We start from the raw sequence: 12,317 nt of genomic DNA on the forward strand, positions 1-12,317 counted from the left end.
ACTCTCAGGATTTCCCATTTTTCTAGTATGTTTACGGTCAGTACTTTAAACCACAGAAATTAGAATTTTATCTGAAGGTCAGGGGAAAAAATACTGGATTAACAATCACAGCCTTGGAATGAGCATTTGGCATAGCAGTTAAGATGGGGCTTGGGATCCCTATATCCCTTATGGGGTTCCTGGGGTTATGTTCTGGCTCTGCTCTGAATTCCAACTTCCTGCTTATGCACGTCCTGGGTGACATTAGGTTATGTTTCAAGTAGTAGTTGGGTCCTGGGAGCTATGAGATCTGGACTGAATATTCCTCATTCCTAATTTGGACTTAACGAAGCTTTAGCTGTTGTGGGTGTTTGGAGAGTGAACTAGCAAATCAGCAATGCTCTCTGTCTCTGTCACCCTCCCTTTCAAGTCAATAAATAGACAAGATCGGGAATAAACTACAGCTTTAAAATAAAACCACTGCCTGCCCTAAATTTTTTTTTTCACCAGTTAATAGAGCTTGAGCAATCTCATAACATCCTTGAACCGGTTTCTTCAGTTGTGAAAGGGTCTAATAAACTATATCTCACGGAATTATTGCAAAAGCAGAGCCAATATACATGAAAGAGCTGTGGAAAGCTGTTTCATCAAGAGTGACAGCATTCTGTGGCAGAGGAGACCATGAGGGAAGAGACCATAGAGTGCAGAACACAGCTGGGCTCTGCGAACAGGAGGCTAGGGATGAATGTTGGGCAGTGAAGTCACTGCTTGGAACACCTGCATCCCATATTTCAGCCCCAACTCCTCTACTTCTGAACTAACTTTCCGCTGATACACAATCTGTGAGGCTGCAGATGATGGCTAGAATATTTGTATTCCTATCACTCACCTAGGAGACCTGGGCTGTGTTCACGATTCCTGATTTTTTCTTGACCTAAATCTGGCTGTTTTGGACATTTGGAGGGGTGGACCAGTAGATGGCAGTACTCACTCTCTTTTCTCTGTCTCATTCATAGTAAAAAGAAGAAGAAAAAAATTACAAACCTAGCAACACAAGGACATTAAGTGTGCTGGGAGAACTGCTTCAGAACAGCAGAGAGGGGAGCAAAGGAGCACTGCAGGCCCGAGAGGCAAACCCAGCGATCCTGTCCTGCAGCCTAGGGAACACAAACAACACTGAACTTGGTTGACTCAGACTTTCCTAGTAATGTCTTACTCAGTTGTCTTGGACTTGCACTTACGATTAGCATCAGGTTCGCTGTCCTTTACTTATACTCTCAGACTAGGACAATCCCTTCGAAATGCCTTAGTCTAAGATAATAACAGTAATTGGAGCTTTAGAAATTAAGAGATAATCTTCCAACTCATAGAAATCCTTAATCATTGTCCATCCTGTGAAAGTCCTTGGCCATGGGCTCAACCAGTGGTTCCTGCGTCGCGACATCTCTGGATGTTCAGCACTTCTTTGAAGTGGGAGACAGAGAGAGAGAGAGAGAGAGAGAGAGAGAGAGAGAGAGAGAGACGGAGATAGAGTCTTGGGGAGAACCTGCAAATCCATCAGAGCTGGTGTGGCCCAGTGTGAGGAGACTGCTGGTAGGCATTAGCCCACATGTGGATTTTGCAGAGCAGAGATTTTAGGGTGGATGTTCACAACTATTTTATTTTGAAAAATAACACACCTTGGAAAAATAGAATAGCACAATAAGTCCTTGTGGATTCCTCCTATATTATACATATACAGAGTATATCTTTGTGTAAACCTGTGTGTATATACACTTAGTATGTAGTTAAGACAGATAAATGAATAGTCACAGAGGGAAGTGTGAGTAAGCATATTTTTCCTGAACCATCTGAGGGTTGGTTATAAGCATCCAAATGCTCTAGCATGTGTCTCCTAAGAACCAGGCCATGATCCTAAATAAGTGCTGAGTCATTACCCCACTCAGGAGCTTAAATGTGACACAGTATCTATCTACATTCAGATTTTGTTCTCTTAACATCCTTGTAACTGTCTTATTTAAAAGGGAGCATGAATACCTTCTTCATTTTTGCTACAAAATCATCAAAACAATTATTGGAGATGGGCACTGCCAGGATAAAGCTGATAAAGCTGTTGCTGCAGCACCTACTTGCACACGGGCACCCATTCGGGTCCAGGCTGCACCACTTCTGACACAGCTGTCTACGTAAGTGCCCAGAAAGGCAGAAGGTGGTGGAGGGCTTGGACCCCTGTACCCGTGTGGAAGACCCAATGTTCCTGGCTCTTAGCTTCAGACTGGCCCAGCTATTTGGGGAGCGAACCAGTAGTTGGATGATATCTCTCTCTGTTGTCTCCCCATCTCTATAACTCTTTCAAATAAATGAATATATTTTTTTTAAAAACCCCACATAACTGTCAGGGTGAGCGTTTTAATGCAGAGCATAAAGCTGCTACTTTGGAAGCCTGTGTCCCATATTGGAGTGCAGTTCTATGCTTCTGATCCAGCTTCCTGCTGATGTGCCTGGGATGCAGCAGAGGATGGCCCAATGCTAGGATTTCTGCCACCACAAGGGAGATCAGGATGGAGGACTTTATCATTTCTTTCCTTCCTTCTGTCTTTCTCTCTTTTTCTTTTTAAGATTTACAAGCTCATTTGAAAGAATTAGAGAAAGAGATAAAGAGAAAGGAGACAGATATTTCATCTGCTGCTTCACTCTCCAAATGGCTGCAATGACCAGGGCTGTGCCAAGCCAAAGCCAGGAGATAGGAACTCCACCCAGGTCAGGTACCAATCAAGTCTTTCGAGGGAACCTTTGTTTTCCAGTTCTTTTAGTCGCAGAACTGCTGGGTCACATGGTTACTGCATGTTTAGTGTTATAGGAAAATATCAGACCATTTTTCAGATTGGCTGTGCTATCTTGTGAGCTATCTGTTACGTAAAAATGTTGCACAAACTTAACAGCTTAGGCAACATACATTTATTATCCCATCATCATTTTGGGTCAGGTGTCTGAGCATAGTTTATCACTGCAATCAAAGTACTGACCAAGACTGGGTCTTCATTTGGCATCTCAATTGGGAAAAAATCTGCTTCCAGACTCAGTTCTTGACAGAATTCATGTCTCTGTGGTCGTATGCCCCAAGGCTTCAGTGTCTTACTGGGGGGGGGGGGGTGTCAGCTAGAGATTGCTCTCAGCTCCTACAGCCTATGGATGGTTCAGAGAGAAAGTAAATCTCTGTTGTATAAGTCATTGTCTTACTCCAAGGCTCTAGTTAGAGGTGTAGCTCTTTTTTTTTTTAAAGATTTATTTTATTATTATTATTATTTTTATTGGAAAGGCGGATATACAGAGAGGAGAGACAGAGAGGAAGATCTTCCGTCCGATGATTCACTCCCCAAGTGAGCGCAACGGGCCGATACTATGCCGATCCGAAGCCAGGAGCCTCTTCCGGGTCTCCCACGCGGGTGCAGGGTCCCAAAGCTTTGGGCCGTCCTCAACTGCTTTCCCGGGCCACAGGCAGGGAGCTGGAAGGGAAGCGGGGCTGCCGGGATTAGAACCGGCGCCCATATGGGATCCCGGGCGTGCAAGGCGAGGACCTTTAACCACTTGCGCCACCGCACCGCTGGCCCCGGGGTGTAGCTCTTATAAGAACTTTCCAGAAATGTCATACAGCACTTACCCATTACAAATACCTCCAGTGCCACTGAATCTTCTGGATTACATATGTCAAGTGATGGGCAGTATTATACAGCCTGGACTTGGTCAACAGATGTTTCTGCTTTTGGTATCCTTTTGCACCTGGGAGTTTTTAAGCCACCTGGTAAATGGATTGGAGTTGTATCCCCAAAACAGCATACACTGCTTTCAAAATTTAAAAAGGCCCAGCCACTGAAGAGTCTCCTTCTTAGTGGAAGGGAGTTAGAGACATGCCCAGAGCAATGAATCCTAAACATTTCATCAGTCTGACAAACCCTTGATAATCTCAGAGTCCATCTCCTGTTCTTTCACGTGCATGTGTTTGTCCAGGGCATTTAGACCATGTCATTCCAGATACAGTTTATAGACAAGTGCTGGCTGTTAAACTCTTGACTATCAGGTCATGGTGAGATAAATTCAGAAACTGAAAAGTTATGTTTAGAACTTTTGAAACAATTTGACATTTCTGTGACATTCAAGCACATGATCAAGACTCTTCTCCTTGAAGCAGGTTTAGAGTATTTTGGCTATTGTTAAATTCAGTGATTTTCATATATGTTGCAAAATGTGTAGTGGTCAAGTTCAATAATTTGCAAATATACTGGGGAAGAGAGAGAGAGAGAGAGGATGAGAGAGAGAGAGAGAGAGAGAAAGAGAAAAGAAGAGAAGAGAAGAAAAGAAAAGAGAGAAGAGAAGAGAAAACTGGCCCGTTAGCACAAATACTTTGAGAAGCACTGTTCTACAGTTTTTCTTCCTTTATCTTCAACATGACAGAGGGTAGAAGAGCTCCAGAGTCAGAAACTAACCTTGTATTTCTATCCTTCATGTATAAATGGCAAATAGGTTTTTTTTTAAATGTACTTACTTGAAAGGCAGAGCAAGAGGGTGAGAGGGTGAGAGAGCAAAAGAGACTCATGTATCTACTGGTTCATTCCCCAGTGCCCACATCAGCGAGAGAAGGGCCATGGCAGAGCCTGGAACCAGGAGCTCCATCTGCTTTTCTGCTTAGGTGGTGGGGACCCAAGCACTTGTGTCACCACCTGCTGCCTCCCTGGGTGTGGCTTAGTAAGAAGTCGGCTTTGGAGTGGAGGTGGGACTCAAACCCAGGTATTCTGATATGGAATGGGGCTATCTCAAATAGTGTCTTAACTGAGTACCATGATGTTTGCCCCTTAAATTATTGTAGATTCTTCGTACTATTTGGACCTAAAAAGCCACATTTATCAAATTAATAATGGCATACAAAAGCCAGAGTCTATATTGATCTGTTCTGAAGACAACACATGCTTCACGATAGCTTCTTTTGGGGATACCACCTAATCAAACGGGTGGCTGATCAGCCAAGAAAACATTTTTTTTTAGAATTCAGACAGGACACCTGATAGGAATACGAGGGAAAGTATAAGCATTGCAGCCTTTATATCTTTGAGAGTAGTGTAAATCCTTGCAGTTGTTCTGAAGGTGTCACCTTGCTTCCAATTTGCTATTTTTAAAAAAGATTTAGTTGAAATTCAGAGTTACACAGAGCGAAGGAGAGAGGTATCTTTCATTCGCTGGTTCACTCCCACATGACCACTATGGTCAGAGCTGGACCCCAGGCCAAAGCCAGGAGCTTCTTCTGGGACTTCCACAGGGCTATCTTCTGCTGCTTCCCCAGGCCAGGTAACTGAATCAGAAGTGAAGCAGCCAGGACATGGACCACCACCCATACAAGATGCTGGTGTCATGAGTGGTGCTTTGCATGCTATGCCATAATGCTAGCCCTATTTATTATCTCAGCTAGGGGTGACAGTGGCAGGCTTCAATGCCTCTGGTGGGCCTTACTCACAAATGAATATTACTCTACAGATGAGATGAGATGTTCTTCAGCTAAGTGAGGTGTTCTTCAGCTAAGATTGTTTATCACAACTATTCATTCAAGTGAATTAACCATAGAATGTTTTCATGGGCCCGCTAAATCCAATATAAGTTAGAATTGAGCCAAAACTCCATTGGATGCCATTCTAACTGGAGAATTACACCATGTGATATGTCAGTTCAGAGTATCTGAGTTTTTGAAGACTTTAAATATCCATTTTTCTAGTACATGGTTATCCTGGAAAATCACCCCAAGTCCTTTTGGGGATTTATTTATCCAAAGGAGTCACTGATGTATAGGCATGAATAGATCAGCTTCTGTTGGAGTGTTCATAGCTGGTTCATACCAACTTGCAGGAGCCAAATGTGTACATCTCTTCTCAACTCTATGTTTTCTGACACTATGTTGGTGACTTGAAGTTGACCAAAGAGGACTTAAAAATATATACATATATATAACAAAGTAGGCAAATAGTAAAATGTCCTTTTGGTTGATGCCTCAGACCTTGAACACTGCCTATGGATGACAGAACTGTGAGTTGAAGACACCTTGTTTCCCCAGCCTATCTCCAAATTTAGATGTTGAAGTCATAGCCTCTGGTACCTCTGAATGTGACTGTATTTGGAGCAAGTCTTTTAAGAGCTCATGACATTAAAGCAATGTCACCATGGTTGGCCCTGGTCCAATATGACTGGTGCCCTTAGAAGAGATTAGGACACAGACACAGAAGGAGGGTGATAGGAGGCCATGGAGAGAAGATGACCATTGGTAGGCACAGGAAAGAGGCCACTGAAGAAACCAATCTTGCCAACACTGTGATCTGACTGTGGCATACAGAATGGAGACAAACTTCTGTTGGTCTGTGGGACTTTGTTATAACAGCCCTAGGAAACTAATATGCAAGGTTTCAGTGTCTAGAACTTTAATGTGGAGAAGTTTCACATATCTGCCTGCCTTATTACCTACATAAAGGGACAACTGAGAGATCAGGGCTTTCTATTTTGTGTGTGGTGGCTGCCTCAGCAATAGTATACTGTTGTTACTGGGAAAGCTGTCCTTTCCTAGCTCTAACTGTTTTCAAAATTCTGTTCTATATTGAAAGAACTGTCTTCTAAGACGTGGTGTCTAGACATAGTGGGAAGTGGAGAAAAGTAGGAACCACCACTCATGCAATTTCCAAACACGACCTAGCAATCCCTCTACCCCAGAGCTGGCGGTACCTGACTGCCAGGGGGGTGGGTGGAGTGGCTGTGTGCTCTTGGCAGGACCACAGCAAAACAAAAAACAAAAAACAACAAAAAAAACCTCAGCTATAACAAACCTTTCAGTTGTGTTTACTGATAGAGGATTCTGCTAGCCTTCTGGAGCGTTGGGGGAGAGGGGCAGGTGTTTTCATTCATGTCTTACAGATTTTATAAATGAAGAAACTAAGACCTCCCCGCAAAGAACCAAGATTTTTCTCAACAACAAAACAAAGAACAATGTTCTACCTGACCCTATGATTGTGGCCATCTCTGAGACAACTTCTAGCAGCAGGACTCTTCCATCAACACTGACTTTTTCACCATCCTTGTTACACCTGATTAGTAGGGATCAGACTTAGTCCAAAGCAATCTTTACTAAGTGGACAGAGGCCTGCAAAGTGACTTGGGATTCAATAGATAAAGGTTCATTCATCCATTCTAGGCATGGGCACACTGCTTAGCTGAACAGATACAGATATCATCAGCTGGCAAACTTCGTGGGGTTGTAAGCTAGCTTGTAAGCTAGTCCTCAGGTTGGAAGGGCATATGCTTGACCTAATGGCAATCACTATTGTTTGTCACCATCTTGAAATGCTTAATTGTTGAACAAAGGGCCTCACATTTTCCTTTTGCTCTGTGTCCTGTAAATTATGTAAGTGCTCATGGAAATTAGTAGGTCAATAAGTCACAATCTCTACTAAGAAGTGTGAGTTGAGATAAAGAATGATACTTACAATGGCAGCAAGAAGGGGAGCCTGCTTGGGGAGGGAGCTTAAGACACACAAGTGTGGCAGCAGGAACACTTTTTTGATGTTTTCTTCATTATCTTTCCTTACAATTATCCTTAACTTCGAATAATTCAATTAAACCAAACAGGTCTCAGTTAGTGGTTGAAATTGCAAGATTGAAATAAAACAAGGGAACTAAGATCCCTGAATGCCAGTATTTCTCAACCTGTGAGTTTCTGAAAAGCAACTGCTTATCCCTGTTAATTTCCCATTTGTCATGAGATGAAAACAAAAAAGATTCATCAAATATAGGCTCACATTTCTCAGACAGAAGTAAAATTACATTTCAGTTTAATTAGGTCAAACATAACAGAATCAAGTGGAAAAATTACTAACATACACATTTTATTCAAAGTGTATATATAATGGATGCAGAGAATTGTTATTATGCTAATAACAACGAATAGAGTTGGAAGTGAAATGGCATTTCCCATATTAAAAACACTACACTAATAGTATGATTATCAACACTTAAAGTTTGAATGTGATAAAATAATGTATTCCTTGCTTATTAAATTATCCAACCTATATTGAACTGGGGCAAGCTACTGGTAGGAAGTAACATATCGGGGCACTTCAAAAGATCATGGAAAACAGAATTAAAAGTTTATTTTTGGGGCCCGGAGGCGTGGCTTAGCGGCTAAAGTCCTCGCCTTGAACCCTCCGGGATCCCATATGGGTGCCGGTTCTAATCCCGGCAGCTCCACTTCCCATCCAGCTCCCTGCTTATGGCCTGGGAAAGCAGTCGAGGACAGCCCAATGCTTTGGGACCCTGCACCTGTGTGGGATACCCGGAAGAAGTTCCTGGATCTTGGCTTCGGATTGGCAAAGCATCAACCGTTGCGGCTCACTTGGGGAGTGAATCATCGGATGGAAGATCTTCCTCTCTGTCTCTCCTCCTCTATGTATATCTGACTTTCCAATAAATAAATAAATCTTTTTTAAAAAGTTTATTTTTGGTGCAGAAATATTTGAAATCCATGCATAGTTTTTTCATAGAAGACATTTTCACAAACTTTCTGAAGACTGCTTCATGTGGCAGTCTGTCATGAAAACTTTTCATAACTCTAATAAAAGAGAAACCAATCTTGAAAGTTTGTGGAGAGAATGGAAAAGGAGATTCACAGCAATGTTTCAGCAGGCTCAGGGTATTCGTTGTAGTTTTTACCCATGATAAAGGGTATAATGCTTTATTTCCCAAATCTATCACCAATCCCCATTTCAGCATCCAGTTCCAACAAGGGTTCTCTAAAGTTCTAGTCACATGAATTCTGGATCTATGAGTTTCTTATAAATTTCAGTGTATTCTAGTGGAAAATAAATATGAAAAAAGGCATTAATTTCATCATCGATTTCTTATTTATGTGTCTCCCATAAGATTAATGGCTTTATTGTTTCATTGGTGTGTACTTGGCTTTGTCCCTTCACTATGAGCTATGGCTATGGACTCAATAAATGGAGGATTATACTTCTGAGTAAAAGTAGTACAATATCTTTCATCTGTTATTTTTCATTTCTCTTTGTTATGTACTAACTCGATTTTGATTTGGGCCTTTTATTGCTAAAATAAGAGACTTATTTTTTTTTCATCTACAATTTGGGATTAAAACCAAATGACACAGGGGGTAGGTAGAATGGCATAGTAGCCCAATCCTCCATTTGTAGTGCCTGCATCCAATATGGATGCCTGTGTCTGTTCTGACTACTTCTGATCCAGTTCCCTGATTAGGACCTGGGAAAACAATGGAGAATGATTCAAGTGCTTGGGCCCCTGTCCCCTGTGGGAGACCCAGATAGAAGCTCTTGACTCCTGACTTCGGACTGGCTCAGCTCCAGCCATTGTGGCCATTTGTGGGAGTGAACCAGTGAATGAAGATCTCTCTTGTTCTTCTCTCTGTAAACATGCCTTTCAAATAAACATAAATAAATAAATTTAAAAATAACGACAAATTTTGCTTTTCTTACCTATGAATTTCAAAAAGGAAAATCAAGGTGAACTTTGAAATTAAGAAAATCTTACAAATAAGTTATGAAGATAAATCAACACTAAATTTTTTTTCCACAGATTTTTATCCTCCTTTGGGTTACCATGGCAGACTGACCTCAAAAATTTCTTTTACTGTAATGCAGTCTTAGTGGCATGACAAGAATATGGCATGTCTCCCACAACTCACTGCATATCTTGGACTGCTCCATATTCTGGTTAAAGGGAGGCATTTTAATCATCAGGTGCTTAGATATTGCTGATTGGCCAAATTGCCATAAGCCCTGCCAAGCACTTTTCTGTAGTTAGCCCCTTGTGGATTAAACATAAGCAGTTTGAAGGCAAGTCCCAGTCTTTGAGCAGTACTGCTGTAGGCAAGAGAGGCAGTGATGAGATCCTCAGAAAAAAGATCCAGAGAAGGAGTTTACAAACCAACAGAGAGAGGAGAGCAAGGACATCTTGGGAAGAGAAAGGAGAGGACTGTGTTAACTGTAAGAAAGGTCAAGCTTTGGGGTGAAGGACTGCCGAACAGTCACTGGACTGATAATCAGGAATATGGGTGATCTTTCAAAGAGTGATTTCAGTAGAGTGCTAGAGGTGCAGTGGAAGGAAATCAGACATTAGAAGCTAAAAACTGGAGAGGAAGCAAGAGCCAGTGGGAGACAACACTTTCAAGGCACTAGCCGGTAAAGAGATACACTAAAGAAAGATTCTGCAGGGTGAATAAGACTCAAAAACATCTTCCTGTCAAGGAAGGGGTCTCAAGCTGAAGAAAGGTTTCTCCCCAGACAGAAAATTGAAGACAGCATTATTTCTGGTGACAGGGTAGGGTGTTCGCAGCAGTCTTCTTAAATTACTATGCAGGTGAGGGGAGCTCAGAGAAACTTCTTTTAAAACTCTGTATGATTTCTAATACAAAGGGCCTTCCGAAGTTCAAAGAGAAATACAAGTTAAGGTTCTATGCATTTTTTCATAATACATATTTTTTTGGGCCCGGAGTGGCAGCCTAGTGACTAAAGTCCTCGCCTTGCATGTGATGAAATCTCACATGGGCACTGGTTCGTGTCCCAGCGGCCCTGGTTCCTGTCTAGCTCCCTGCTTGCAGCCTGGGAGGGCAGTGAAGGATGGCATAAAACCCTAAGGAGGTCTCCTCCAAAGCTGGAGGAGGCTTCTTGCTCCTGATCAGCTCAGCTCTGGCCGTACTGGCTACCTGGGGAATGAATCAGTGGGTGGAAGATCTTCCTCTCTGTCTCTCCTCCTGTCTGTATATCTGACTTTCCAATACAAATAAATAAATCTTAAAAAAATACATATTTATCTTAAAATTAAAATGCCCTAGGGAACATGATTCAATTAATTCAGGAAAAAAGATCTGCATCTTTTTATAAGTGTTCTTTGCTCTATGCTGATTGTTGGCAAGTCATTCCCAAATGAGGAGAGTCCAAGCCCCCGGATTTCCTCTGCCCTCCTGCCCTCACTGCTTCTAACCAGGAAGCATTTACTGAGTGCTGGGCAGGAAGGCTACATCAGAGTCTACAGTTGGGTCTTCATCCTAAAGGAGGTTCTCAGGAGAAATACTGTGGGTCATGATGATTTCTCATACAGTTGGAACTAGCAGCTTACATGAGTTCAGTTCCAGGTTTGGTTCAACCAGCAGCTCTGTTATATCCTCAAAGACCCAGATTTTTTTTCCCTTCCTGTACCAGTCTCAGCATTTCTGCCTTCTCCCTAGGTCAGCCTGCCTCAGGTTACAACGGCTGCAGCAGTTCTAAGTGTCACCTTCTCATTGTAGTCAAGAGGCAGAATTGCATCACCCTGGGCTTCCCTTTCTCAGGCTCCCAGGGGACCAACCATCCCTCACCTCCCAAAGGTCAAGCCTGTATCCTGAGCTCTGGCCTAAATAGTGAGAAGGTGAATGGGATATCGCTTGACCTGTATTCATTGTCTAGAGCTGGATCTGAGCCTTCCTCTTGAAGTCAGGCAAGACTGGCTACTGAGTCCGCCAGTGCTTGCCATGCATTCATACATCCTCACATATGTCCTGGCACACAGAGCCCTTCAAAAAGTTCATGGATAATGGAATTAAAAGATAAATTATTATTGATGCCAAATTTTGATGTTCATGCATATGAAGGATACTCAAAAAGCTCATGCTGGGGATGGCATAGTGGTTCATCAGGCTAATCCTCTGTTTAGCAGTTCAAGCATCACATATGGGTGTCAGTTCATGTCCAGGTTGCTCCACTTCCCACCCAGCTCCCTGCTTATGGCCCAGGAACACAGCAGAAGATGGTCCAAAGCCTTGGTAACATACAACCATGTGGTAGACCTAGAAGAAGCTCCTATTTATTTGGATTGGCGTATCTCCGACGTTGTGGCCCTCTGGGAAGTGAACCAAATGGGGATGGAAGAGTTTTCTCTTTGTCTTTTTCTCTGTAAATCTGCCTTTCAAGTAAAAATAAATAAATATTTTTTTAAAGTTCATGGAAACATGTATTATGAAAAAACTGCATAATTTCAAAATTTTGCATTCTATCTGCCACCAACTTTTAAATTAAAACACCTGCCACAGGTATGGCAGGTATGGCCCTGGTTTCCTGGTCCAGGTCCGTGGGTCCACCTGTGCGGTGGGTACCAGGTCTGTGAGTCCCAGGGATGAGGATCCTTGGTTCCCACCTGTGAGAACTTCTCCTCCTCAGTGAAAGAGATGGAGCAGTGGAGGCAGGCCCTCATGCACATGGAGGATATGGTAGTCCATTGGAGCCTGCAGAGGACATCTGGTACCA

Source organism: Ochotona curzoniae, unplaced genomic scaffold (assembly GCF_017591425.1).
Source record: "Ochotona curzoniae isolate NIBS_2020 unplaced genomic scaffold, NIBS_Ocur_1.0 contig_64, whole genome shotgun sequence".
Classification (NCBI taxonomy): domain Eukaryota; kingdom Metazoa; phylum Chordata; class Mammalia; order Lagomorpha; family Ochotonidae; genus Ochotona; species Ochotona curzoniae.